We start from the raw sequence: 10,694 nt of genomic DNA, 5'->3' as shown, positions 1-10,694 counted from the left end.
GGATTGCTACAAGTTCTTCAAATACTTATAGAATGATAGGTTTCTTTTTGGTGAGTGTAAAACATGTAAATACACCAGTAGTGTCCAGGGTCACTGATGAGGAGCGGAATTCTCGAAACTAGTCTGGCTCATAGACACACACCCCAATGAAAGAATAGACCATTCCAAGCCTTAACTTGTTGTTAAACAAATGTCTAAACAACTCTAATTATTCAATTATATATATAAGCTGTTTTGTACTTCCTTGACAAATTAGCTGCACAACCTTAGCAACTAACCGAGTCAATAACGATAAATAAACCTGTTATAAACTTTCTTAATGAAGTGAGAAATTACTAGCAAATTATAAGCCAGGATCGAACCTCTTCTCACAAACCTCTTTTGTACACTTATCGGTGAGCGAAATCAATAACACTACTAATTAAGTTGTAATTTTTTAGAATGAGTTGAATTTAAATCCTGATAGTACTAAGGAAATTATATAGCTACAGAAGATCCTTCTATCTTGCAAGGAAATGATATAGCTGCAGAAGATCCTTCTAGCTTGTAAGGAAATTATATAGCTACAGAAGATCATTCTATCTTGTAAGGAAATGATATAGCTGTAGAAGATTCTTCTATCTTGTAAGGAAATGATATAGCTACAGAAGATCATTCCATCTTGTAAGGAAATGATATTGCTTCAGAAGATCAATCTATCTTGTAAGGAAATTATATAGCTACAGAAGATCACTCTATCTTGTAAATAAATGATATAGCTACAGAAGATCATTCCATCTTGTTAGGAAATGATATGGCTATAGAAGATCAATCTATCTTGTAAGGAAATGATATAGCTACAGAAGATCAATCTATCTTGTAAGGAAATGATATGGCTACAGAAGATCAATCTATCTTGTAAGGAAATGATATAGCTACAGAAGATCAATCTATCTTGTAAGGAAATGATATGGCTACAGAAGATCAATCTATCTTGTAAGGAAATGATATGGCTAAGTTATTCATGATCATCCATAAAATCCTAGATTAGTCCAATATATCAATTATAACTATGAGAAGCCAAAGATTCGAACAACCACCGATATCACTGGTATAAAAATATAATTCTGATGAATGTACAGATAAAATATGGGCTTATTAATTAAGCAATTAATTAAGTAACGTTGCTATTTATTGATGTACATTGTATTACAAGATGATTAAAGAATACTATATTTCTTAATATGAGACAATTCTGACAGATGAGGATTGTAATAATGATGATGGTACTTTTTACGTGAGATAGTTCTGACTCAGGAAGATTGTAATAATGATATGGTACTTTTTACGTGAGATAGTTCTGACTCAGGAAGATTGTGATCATGATGATGTTTTCCTTATTATGTATGTTGCATTTCGTATTTCAGATTAGTATTTGCTATCGACACAAAAAAAAAATCTGTCAAAAGGGTATAAAACACGCAGTTACAAAACTAGTGAAATAAATATATCTCCGGACACATATGATATTTTTCTAAATAAGTGTCAAATATCCCTTGAGTTCCACATTTAAGGCAATCTAGATGCTATAGCTCTATGTAATGATAGACACAGACCATCAATGTTTGGATATTAACTTTGCTTAACCCTGCGATAAGCTTGAACGCTTATAACGCTAGAATTCTGAGTTCGATTCTCTGTGGTGTGCAGAACATAGACAGCCTGTTATGAGGATTCACGCTAAAACCAACAGACCTTTTATGAAATCTACGACAAGTATAAACAAATTTTAATAATGGTTTTCAAACGAGACCCAAAAACTTGAGCGCTTTCGAATAGTTTACTATTTTCCCGAAAAAGAATAGTGAAAACCGTGGCAAGTATTGCATGTGATTCTATGTGCTATCTTCTTAATCAAAATACAAATTTTAATGAAACAAAAAAAGAAGACACTTCAATGATACCCTTGAACGAGTGAATAAACAAGGCTTTATTTACAACGAAAATTCAGGTTTAGTTAAGACCAGTGTGATCCATGAAACGCACAAATATTTACTTGTATAACAATTAACCATCAACAACAATAAAAAAAACCACTCCAAAATGAACCTTTGAAATGTTCAGTATCTCAACAATTCATGTCTGATACAGGATAAACTGTGGATTATCAGAAACATGAATGTATAGAAAATCTTAATCCTCCAGAAAAATTGTTTGTGCTATGCAGAAAACACAACATCTTTACTAACCCAAGTTTCTAGTTATATTCATCTTAACACTTCAACAATAACTTTGTATTAAACACCACTTTTTATATAGAAGTGTTATAATCAGGCGTGTTGTATTCTCTATTAAGGCGACCGATACTTTCTAAAAGTTGTGTCGGACTTTATTACTGCTTGTATCATTGTTTCCACATTCACGTGCGTTGGCTTTCTTCATCCCTTATAAAGGCAAACCGACAGTGATTGAATGTTGTATACGTGAGTTTGTTAAAACTTGTTTCAGTGTGTTTAATTTCAATTGTGTTGTCCCTTCCTTCATCCTCCTGACCCATATTCACTGGAGGTTGTACAACTGACTGTGAAATTATTTGTATGATATCTAGAACTAGTATTATTTTATGTTTAACCTTTTCACGACGAAGGGTATTTTGTATTTCTAGGAAACAAGAAAAATTTGATTAATTTACAGTGGTAAAAGAAAGAGTTGTAAAGTGGGGGTGCTTGGCTAGACATGCAGATTTTACAATAAGAGACTGAACGTATAAAGAGCTGCTAAAGGCAGCTTAATCTAAGGGGTTCTGGTGGCACGCCCCCTAGAAAATTAATATAATAATATAATTTACAGTTGCTATATAAGTCAAATATGTAACTCCATCACCCTCGGTTCCAACGCCTTTAATTTATTGTATATTTTATCGAACAAAGATCGCTCTATTCCCAAGGGCCATGTGGATGTACTTTGTGATTTTCACAATAAATCTAATGATACTTAGTTTATGGAATACAGTGGGCGTACCAAGTATGCCTCTATAGTGAGTAAGGGATTAAACTCGACAGAATTCTAGTATTTAAAATGGGATTTGGGCAAATTGTGTCGTAGTTTTATCCAGTTATAGCTTTAATCCTATACAGGAACATAAAATAAAATAAGATATGAAATGTTTAAAAGTCTTAAACCAATGGAAGAGCATATATATGAATCCCAGAAAATACCGAAATGATAAGCATTCCCGTAATCCTGAATTGTTTTTTTGCAAACACTTCAGTTGTTCTGTTGCTTCTAAAGAAAACAACAACAACATTTTTTTCTATTCAGCCCATAAACTGAGTACTAATTGATTATAGTGGAACTTCGATGGACAATCCACATATTGTTTTAGTATTCATTTATTACATAAGCTTTCGGTTCAATAAGTTGTTGAAGGCTCATGTCTCTGAGCCGAAATCTTGTGTAATATACATATATATATACATAACTAAACCAACGTGCAGATTGTTCGATAAAGTTCTAGCTTAAATAGTTTTTTTCTTATGGTGAAGTTTCAACAATGGATGTTTTATAATTATTCAAACTATTCTGATTTAGTTACTTTCTTCGCATACAAAGGCGGAATCTCTGCCTCCAGTGGCAAAGCGGTATGTCTGCTGACTTATACCGCAAGAAACTGGGTTTCGATACCTGTGGTGTTCAAAGTATGTAGCTTTGTGCTTAACTACAAAAAATAAAATAAACGAAATCTCTTCCTATTTTTATATATTACAGTCTTTAATTACCAAAATCAAAAATGTAACAAGCATTCAGGTCGAAAGGAGCGGAATAACGGTATTATTCAATACTTAACTTTGTACTTTATAGTATGGAGGGTTAATTCGAATTAGGTGTTCTTGAGAAAAGACTAGAACACTGTATCTTCTTTATACCGAAGACAGTCTACTGAAAATATAACTACCAAGACCCGGTTCTTGAGGAATGTCGTGTGACGCAATATCTTTATCCACTCTTTCTATAAATATACCTCCTGCATTTGCCCCCGCCCTCTCTCATCCCAGTGGCTCAGCGGTAAGTCTGAAGGCTTATAAAGCTAAAAACCGGGTTTCGATACCCGTGGTGGGCACAGTTAGAGGAAGTGGTAAAGGAGTTTCAGTTAATAGTTCTGAGGTAAAGAAGGGGAAGATAAAACAGAAATCTAGAGTCAGTGCTTTCGATTCCCGACTCAAAACGTCTATGGTGTTAGTGTTGAAAATTAAGGAATAACTAGGTCAGGTGTCAGTAGTATTTCCGAAGGAAGTTGTTAACTAAATACATTTTATCATTTGGCGCGAGATGGCAGCACACGATAACATAGTAAGAAAAGTCTTGGGAAATTATGATTGTAAAAACGTAATATGCCTTAGTTTAGACTTGTGTTAAAACAGGCACTCAAATGACTTGAACTCCTGTCGGAAAACAACTTTGTATTAAAGAACAAAATTATAGTCTATCTTCTCGCGCCTTGATTACGAAAACTAGTAGATCTACTCGCATATAAGTAGGTCTCTATGATATACACATTCACAAGTCACGAATCTTGAGCTATCTATAGCTCTAGTTGCAGTATATAGCATAATGTCCGAGATGTGTATAAATTACACACAACCTGTTTTGTAAAATTATTTATCGAGCCCATAACTATTCCATTATAATTCAACTGATGCTTAAACAATTTTAATACAGAATATACTAACACTTCATTGATAATATCAATATTCTACACAGGTAGAACCAAAGACAGTCAATTTACCTTTTTATCACATAGCTGCTAACAAGTTGTAAATAAGATCTGATCAAAATTTAAAACTAAAATATGAGCGCTTTGTAAAAACGATTCAATTAAAGAATTTGCTACAAATCTTTACTGAGTAATAAAAATATTTTTTATACCACAACACTAACTGTTCAAGAAAACGCATGTTTTTTGTTTGTCTTGTTTTTTACCAAAATGAATTTTAACGCAAACTAATTAGATTAGAAGGTTTAGACACATCAGGAATTAAGAGGTTGATTACCGTGTTCCCATGTTCTGGTATTTGAAGGTCAGCTAGTAGCCGGGAAGAGATGGCTAATCCTCACTAGAAGTGATGATATAATCCTCTTAGATATATCTAAACCCTCATCAAACACATTTCATCCTACTCTCCGCCAACGCTTAGGGTTGGTGGACTCTGTAGAACTCGGCGTGTCTTAAGAAATGTGTAGTTCCTGTAGCGAAGGCAGTCACTAGATTGGAATGGACTGTGAAAGTAAGATTCAGTTTACGTGAACGATAACGAAGAAACAAAGAGTCAGCAACACACCTGTATTGAACACAGTAATAGGTGAATCTAAAGACTTTGAGCCGATCTTAGAGCCGCTACCGACACGTGCCCGATAGGTTAGGTTTCTCCACTCTCTATGTCTTTCAAGATAGTAGAGCTGGAGCCCCAACCTTCAGCTTAAAGCACGAACCCTAGAGCTGGCTAAGTTGAAGCTGGGACAGTCTCCAAATAAGGCCGATGAAGGTACTTAAACAGACCATGTGGTGGCGCTTGAGAAGTGGAGCTTTGTGGGCCGAGTGCAAAAGAGGAGGCTAGAGTAATAGACTTCTTCTCCATTTGAATTGATAGGTTTGGAAGCTGAAGATGGCCAACTCTTAACTTAGCAAGATTTTCTCTATAACTGTACTATTTGTGCAGGAAACTTGTTGCATGACCCAACAGCTAAAACACAAATAAACAGTTTGCCTTTAGATTACATAAAGCGCCATGTTTAATTTGGCACTATGACCCATCAAACATCAATTCTTTCCCCAGTGAAAGCGCCTGGATTAAAATAGCAGCTACGCCACCAAAAGGCTCGGTTACCTAAAAAGATCGTACGTAGGGTAATTATAGCGACAGCTTTGGCTAACGTTCCTTGTTGGAAGATCCTGATTTAGAGACATCTTTACTTCATCGGTTTTGCTCTCTGAAGGTGCCCCTTTCTGAAGTTTCTTTTATTTAAAGGGTATTAAAACTTGTCATTTTCTCGTAATACAATAACGTGACTCGTTATGAAAGTCGAAAATTATATGATGCCGTCTAATTACCTATTCCAGATAATAAGCGTATCAATTCTGTTATTGTTTAACGTATTTTTCAGTATTATCTAAGCTCTTTTATAAGTCACATAACTTTAGATGTATAAATTCTACTTATATATTATTAATTTTGTACTTATTATGTAGTCTAGACAAGCAGTTGAGAAGTATACAATATATCACCAAACATCGCAAGCATATCCCTATTGTGTGATAAGAACTTTCGTTTTCTTACTGTACTGGTAGACCTTAAAAAGGGGTTATTGTATTACAATATTTATATTATTGACGTTGTGTGTTTTACAGAAACTTGCTGTATACTGATAAAATGAGCTCTTTATTTCCAATAAATCCAATGAACGACATAGACATAGGTTTTCATAGCTACGTCTTATAACACAGTTAATTAACAATGTGTGCTTTAATATTTCTTTTAGAGAATGGAGAATCTATGGATCGCTTCGACTAAACGCGTCAAACTTGTGGAAATTCCACTTTAAGCCTTCCAAATAGCAAGGGATTTTATAAAAAGGTAAATAAAGAGAAGGATATTCAAATCATAAAGTACTGGTTTCTATATACTTCAGATAATCCATCAATAGAATATAAACTTAATCTAAGTAAAACAAGACATAAAAACCCCACTAGTCCTCTTTGTAAAAAAATATAAAAATAGTTGAAATAAAATATATTACTTATTGATTTGTCTCTTTAAAGATCTGTGGAGATGAATTGTCTTCTTTAACAAAGCGTTTTCGTGGGGATAGCAAGAACCAGTTATGACAAAATTCGTAAAGCTTATGTCAGTACGTTGCTAACATCTATGTATTTTAGCTAATTTATGTTCTTCGAAAGTAAAGAGAGTCTGATCAGTTTTGTTTTTTCTCTCTGGTTGGAAGTTATTACTTGGTTTCGCCCAGATTCTCACGTTCATAAATGTTATAATTAAGACACTGAAATATTTGAGCTTAGACTATCCTGGCAGCCGATCCCAAAGTACCATTCGCTTTAAGCATCAGATTCCTACTTTACCACCGTGAGTCACGCCCTCTTCTGTAGTACAAACTACTTGTTACGTCATACTAGAGTAGCGATTGTGGTGCCAGCTAGGAGAGATTTTACGAAAAGAAAAATTAGCTATCACAAGTATTATGTTTCTTGCATAAATGTAGCTTCATCAATCTTTTGAAATATTTATTTGATTCGTCTGCAATTTATATATTTATTTATTAACTAAGACTATCTTAATAACGAATAATGGAATTGATTTAGGGATTTACGTGAATTCGACTTGGTTAAAGAGTATTCACAATACGCTTTGTTGAAATAACAAATCCTTTAAAATGAAAATTTGACTATATCATTTAATAAACGTACTATAAGCCGAAAAGAAAAAATCAAAACAATTAGTTATAAAGCTTAGATCATTAATTAATTTTCTTTACCTTGTGGAAACAAGTGGTCTATAAGATTGGTGTGTTTGTGTTTAAAGGACAAATTAAATACACGGTGCATATTTACTAATATACCATTAGAGTTAAGAAAATCTTAGATTAAGTTTATATTTTCAATACTTAGTTAAACTTAAGTTTCTCCTCCCCTTTTTTAAAATCCCACACAAAACAATCTATTTAACATTACTTATTAAAATATTGCTTACTGTCCCCCGGTGGGTCAGTTGAAAGTTTACGGACTTGCAACGCTAAAATCTGTGGTTCGAATTCCCCGTGGTAGACAGAGCGCAGATAACCCATCGTATAGCTTTACGCCAGAACAATAATATATTACGTAACTTAAATGTAATAACAAAAAAACGTAATACGGAAATATCTTGATTTCAGTAAATATGAGCCTAAATTAATTTTTGCTTTAAGTTGGTTCCATTTTTTAGGTTAATAAATTAGTGAGCTATAACTTTTAACTGTTAATAAATCTTTCACCATCATCTTCACGAATAACTGTCATAAGTTGCGATTTAAAAATTGATTAAAAATCCTACAAGATGAAGAAACTTTACACATATTTTTTTTTTTGGCACTGCAATGGATTAATGCTAGAAATTCAAATGAATTCTTAATCTTTCTTATTTATAGCGGTTAGTAGTGGATCACTATTAATCGCGTGTGGTGGCGCTGAGAGAGTTATTTAAGTTTGTGGTCGAAACAAAGGTGAATATTTTGTCTGCATTGATATTTTCTTATGACGATGTCAGCATTCTTGGTAATTTGAGGTCACATAATCGTCTCGAAAAAACTATGAAGGTGTACATATTATCCAGTTTTCTCACCTTCATTTTGTGATGTTTTTCTAAGAAAGTTTGTATCAAAACGATACATTTACAAAATGAAATAATAATTAGCACTTTTAATCTATGTTTTCGCAGACTTCTTATTCAGTTTCATTTTTAGTCTTGAGATGACGTTTAGCGCTCCATGTTGAGCCTTTATCAACTTTTATGTTGCAAGACTCCATAAAACTACAGATTTTCTAATCTACTATGAAGAAAAACAGTGTTGCTGTAAATACAATATGCAAGAAGTCAATGGCGATAAGTGCTTTTTGTTTTAGCGCTAAGCTGCACAGTGGAATATCTACATTGTTTGTTTCCGAAATACACTCAGGGCTACACAGAGATTATCAGCGTTAGTTGTCTCTAATGTTGAACTGGTAAATGAGGGAGAAAGCAGCTAGTCAACAGCAACCACCGCCAAGTACATCTATTGGCTTCTCTAATCAAATAGTGGCATATAATCGTCACCTTTATAACTCACCTGCGGCTCCAAAGGGCGGAGCGCGAATTTGCGGAACAGGATGCGAACCATGGACCCTCGGGTTCTCAGTCCAGTTCTCTAACTACTAGGTCATGCCCACCCTAATTTCTGCGTTAAATACGTATCAAAAAGTAGAGGTCCAGGCAGGCGTAGAGATTGAAAAACAAAAATCAATAGATAAAGTGTCAATATTCCATTTGTAAACAAATATGTGTAACATTAGAGCTATGAAGATTTAAGATAAAAAATTGCACTTACATAGACGTTTAACTTCAAAAATGTATCATAAAATGTGTACTTTTCTCTTCGGTGAGGGCCGGACGTGTCCTTGGGGTTAGCGTGCCGTACTGTAAATCATAGAGTTTATGGCTCGTGCCCCGTTGCTGCGCAGTGTGGGCCTTGGGGGCACTTTAAGAATGACGGTCAGATTCCACTATTATATCACACAAGAATAAAAAAAAACTGACGGGGGGTGCTGTTGTCTAGCCGCTTTTCCTCCAGTATAACAGTTCAAAATTAGGAACAGCTAGCCCAGATAGCCCTTGAGTAACTTTGCGTGTATTTTGAAAATAAACAGTTTTTCCCAGAATGTGGATATTCAAATGATACAGTTCTTTTAAGAGAAATATTTGAACTTAGAAATCTTTTCTAATTCAACTTTGTTATGAATACCAAGGTTGAAGTGATGTAGGTTTTGTTATTTTCCAGATTACCCTCTTCTAGGTTTTAGAGCACGTAGAAGATTAAGACACCAGTGCAGAAAGAGAAGGAAGAGTGAATTAGTAAGCACAGTAAAACACCCCCCGCCTTTAGTTCCCAAAAACCTTTCTCTATACCCTATATTAATTCCTGAAGAGTTTTTCATGTTTCTATTCATTTGTTAATGCGAAATATTTATGAAACATTCCACTTTTAAAGAAAATATTGTTCTTGTTTTTAATGCAGAGCTACACAATGGGCTGTCTGCGCCTTGTCCATCACGGGGGAATCAAACCCTGGATTTTAGTGTTGTAAGTCCGTAAACTTACCACTGATTCACCAGGGGATGTAATCAAACGAGCATGTGTATTTTTTATGTTTATCTGCAGAAAATCATCACACCTGCTATACACATGGCTCTTACATGGGAAAAAGAAACAGTAAATTTTGTCTTTTGGTTTAGACTATCAGAGACTTTAGAAGAAAACCGCTGCTACTGAGAATGTAGTCGGCTAGAGGAGATGCAGACATGTTGCATAGATTTCGTCTAAAAATAGAGAAAGAATGTTCAATACGAGCGGAAACCCGGGAAGAGGTGTTACTGACGTTCACCAAGCGGCAGATCGGTGAAACCTTTATGGTTTGTTCGATTGTCAAGAACAAGCTTTTGGCTTTTGTTGGATACAAGAAATGTATCCCCGCCAAACTCTGCTCGTAAATGTTAGCAGATGTGAGCTACAATGTTACATATATTAAATATAAATACGCCATAAAGCAAGTGAAAATGATTTATAAATACAAGGTTAATTCAGCAAAATCAATAAAACAGTCAACAGTTCGATAAATTTTCGGTTTTCTTTCCACTACTCATTTTAGTTTTGCAGCTGTGGATGAATAATATAAAACATGAGGAAAACACTCATCGATATTGTGTAAAATATATTTCAACAGCCTTTACTTCTACTTTTCTTTACCGTTTGGATTTGTTTGTTTGTTTGTTTTTGAATTTCGCGCAAAGCTACACGAGGGCTATCTGCGCTAGCCGTCCCTAATTGAGCAGTGTAAGACTAGAGGGAAGGCAGCTAGTCATCACCACCCACCGCCAACTCTTGGGCTACTCTTTTACCAACGAATAGTGGGATTGA

The 10,694-nt window shown here is 34.5% G+C and overlaps 1 protein-coding gene and 1 long non-coding RNA gene across 2 annotated transcripts in view; one reads left to right on the top strand and one right to left on the bottom strand.

Moving 5' to 3' along the window:
• LOC106460832 (twitchin-like) overlaps positions 1-10,694 on the bottom strand; it is a 248,186-nt gene that overhangs the window by 184,639 nt on the left and 52,853 nt on the right. The window lies entirely within an intron of this gene.
• On the top strand, positions 5,758-10,125 carry LOC111086098. Its single transcript, XR_002610854.1, has 3 exons — positions 5,758-6,006; positions 6,517-6,611; positions 10,013-10,125. It is a non-coding gene; the product is annotated as an uncharacterized LOC111086098 (long non-coding RNA).

This window comes from Limulus polyphemus, unplaced genomic scaffold, assembly GCF_000517525.1.
Source record: "Limulus polyphemus unplaced genomic scaffold, Limulus_polyphemus-2.1.2 Scaffold845, whole genome shotgun sequence".
Lineage (NCBI taxonomy): Eukaryota > Metazoa > Arthropoda > Merostomata > Xiphosura > Limulidae > Limulus > Limulus polyphemus.
Note: the sequence above shows the minus strand (reverse complement) of the source record. Positions and strands in the feature narration are given on the sequence as shown.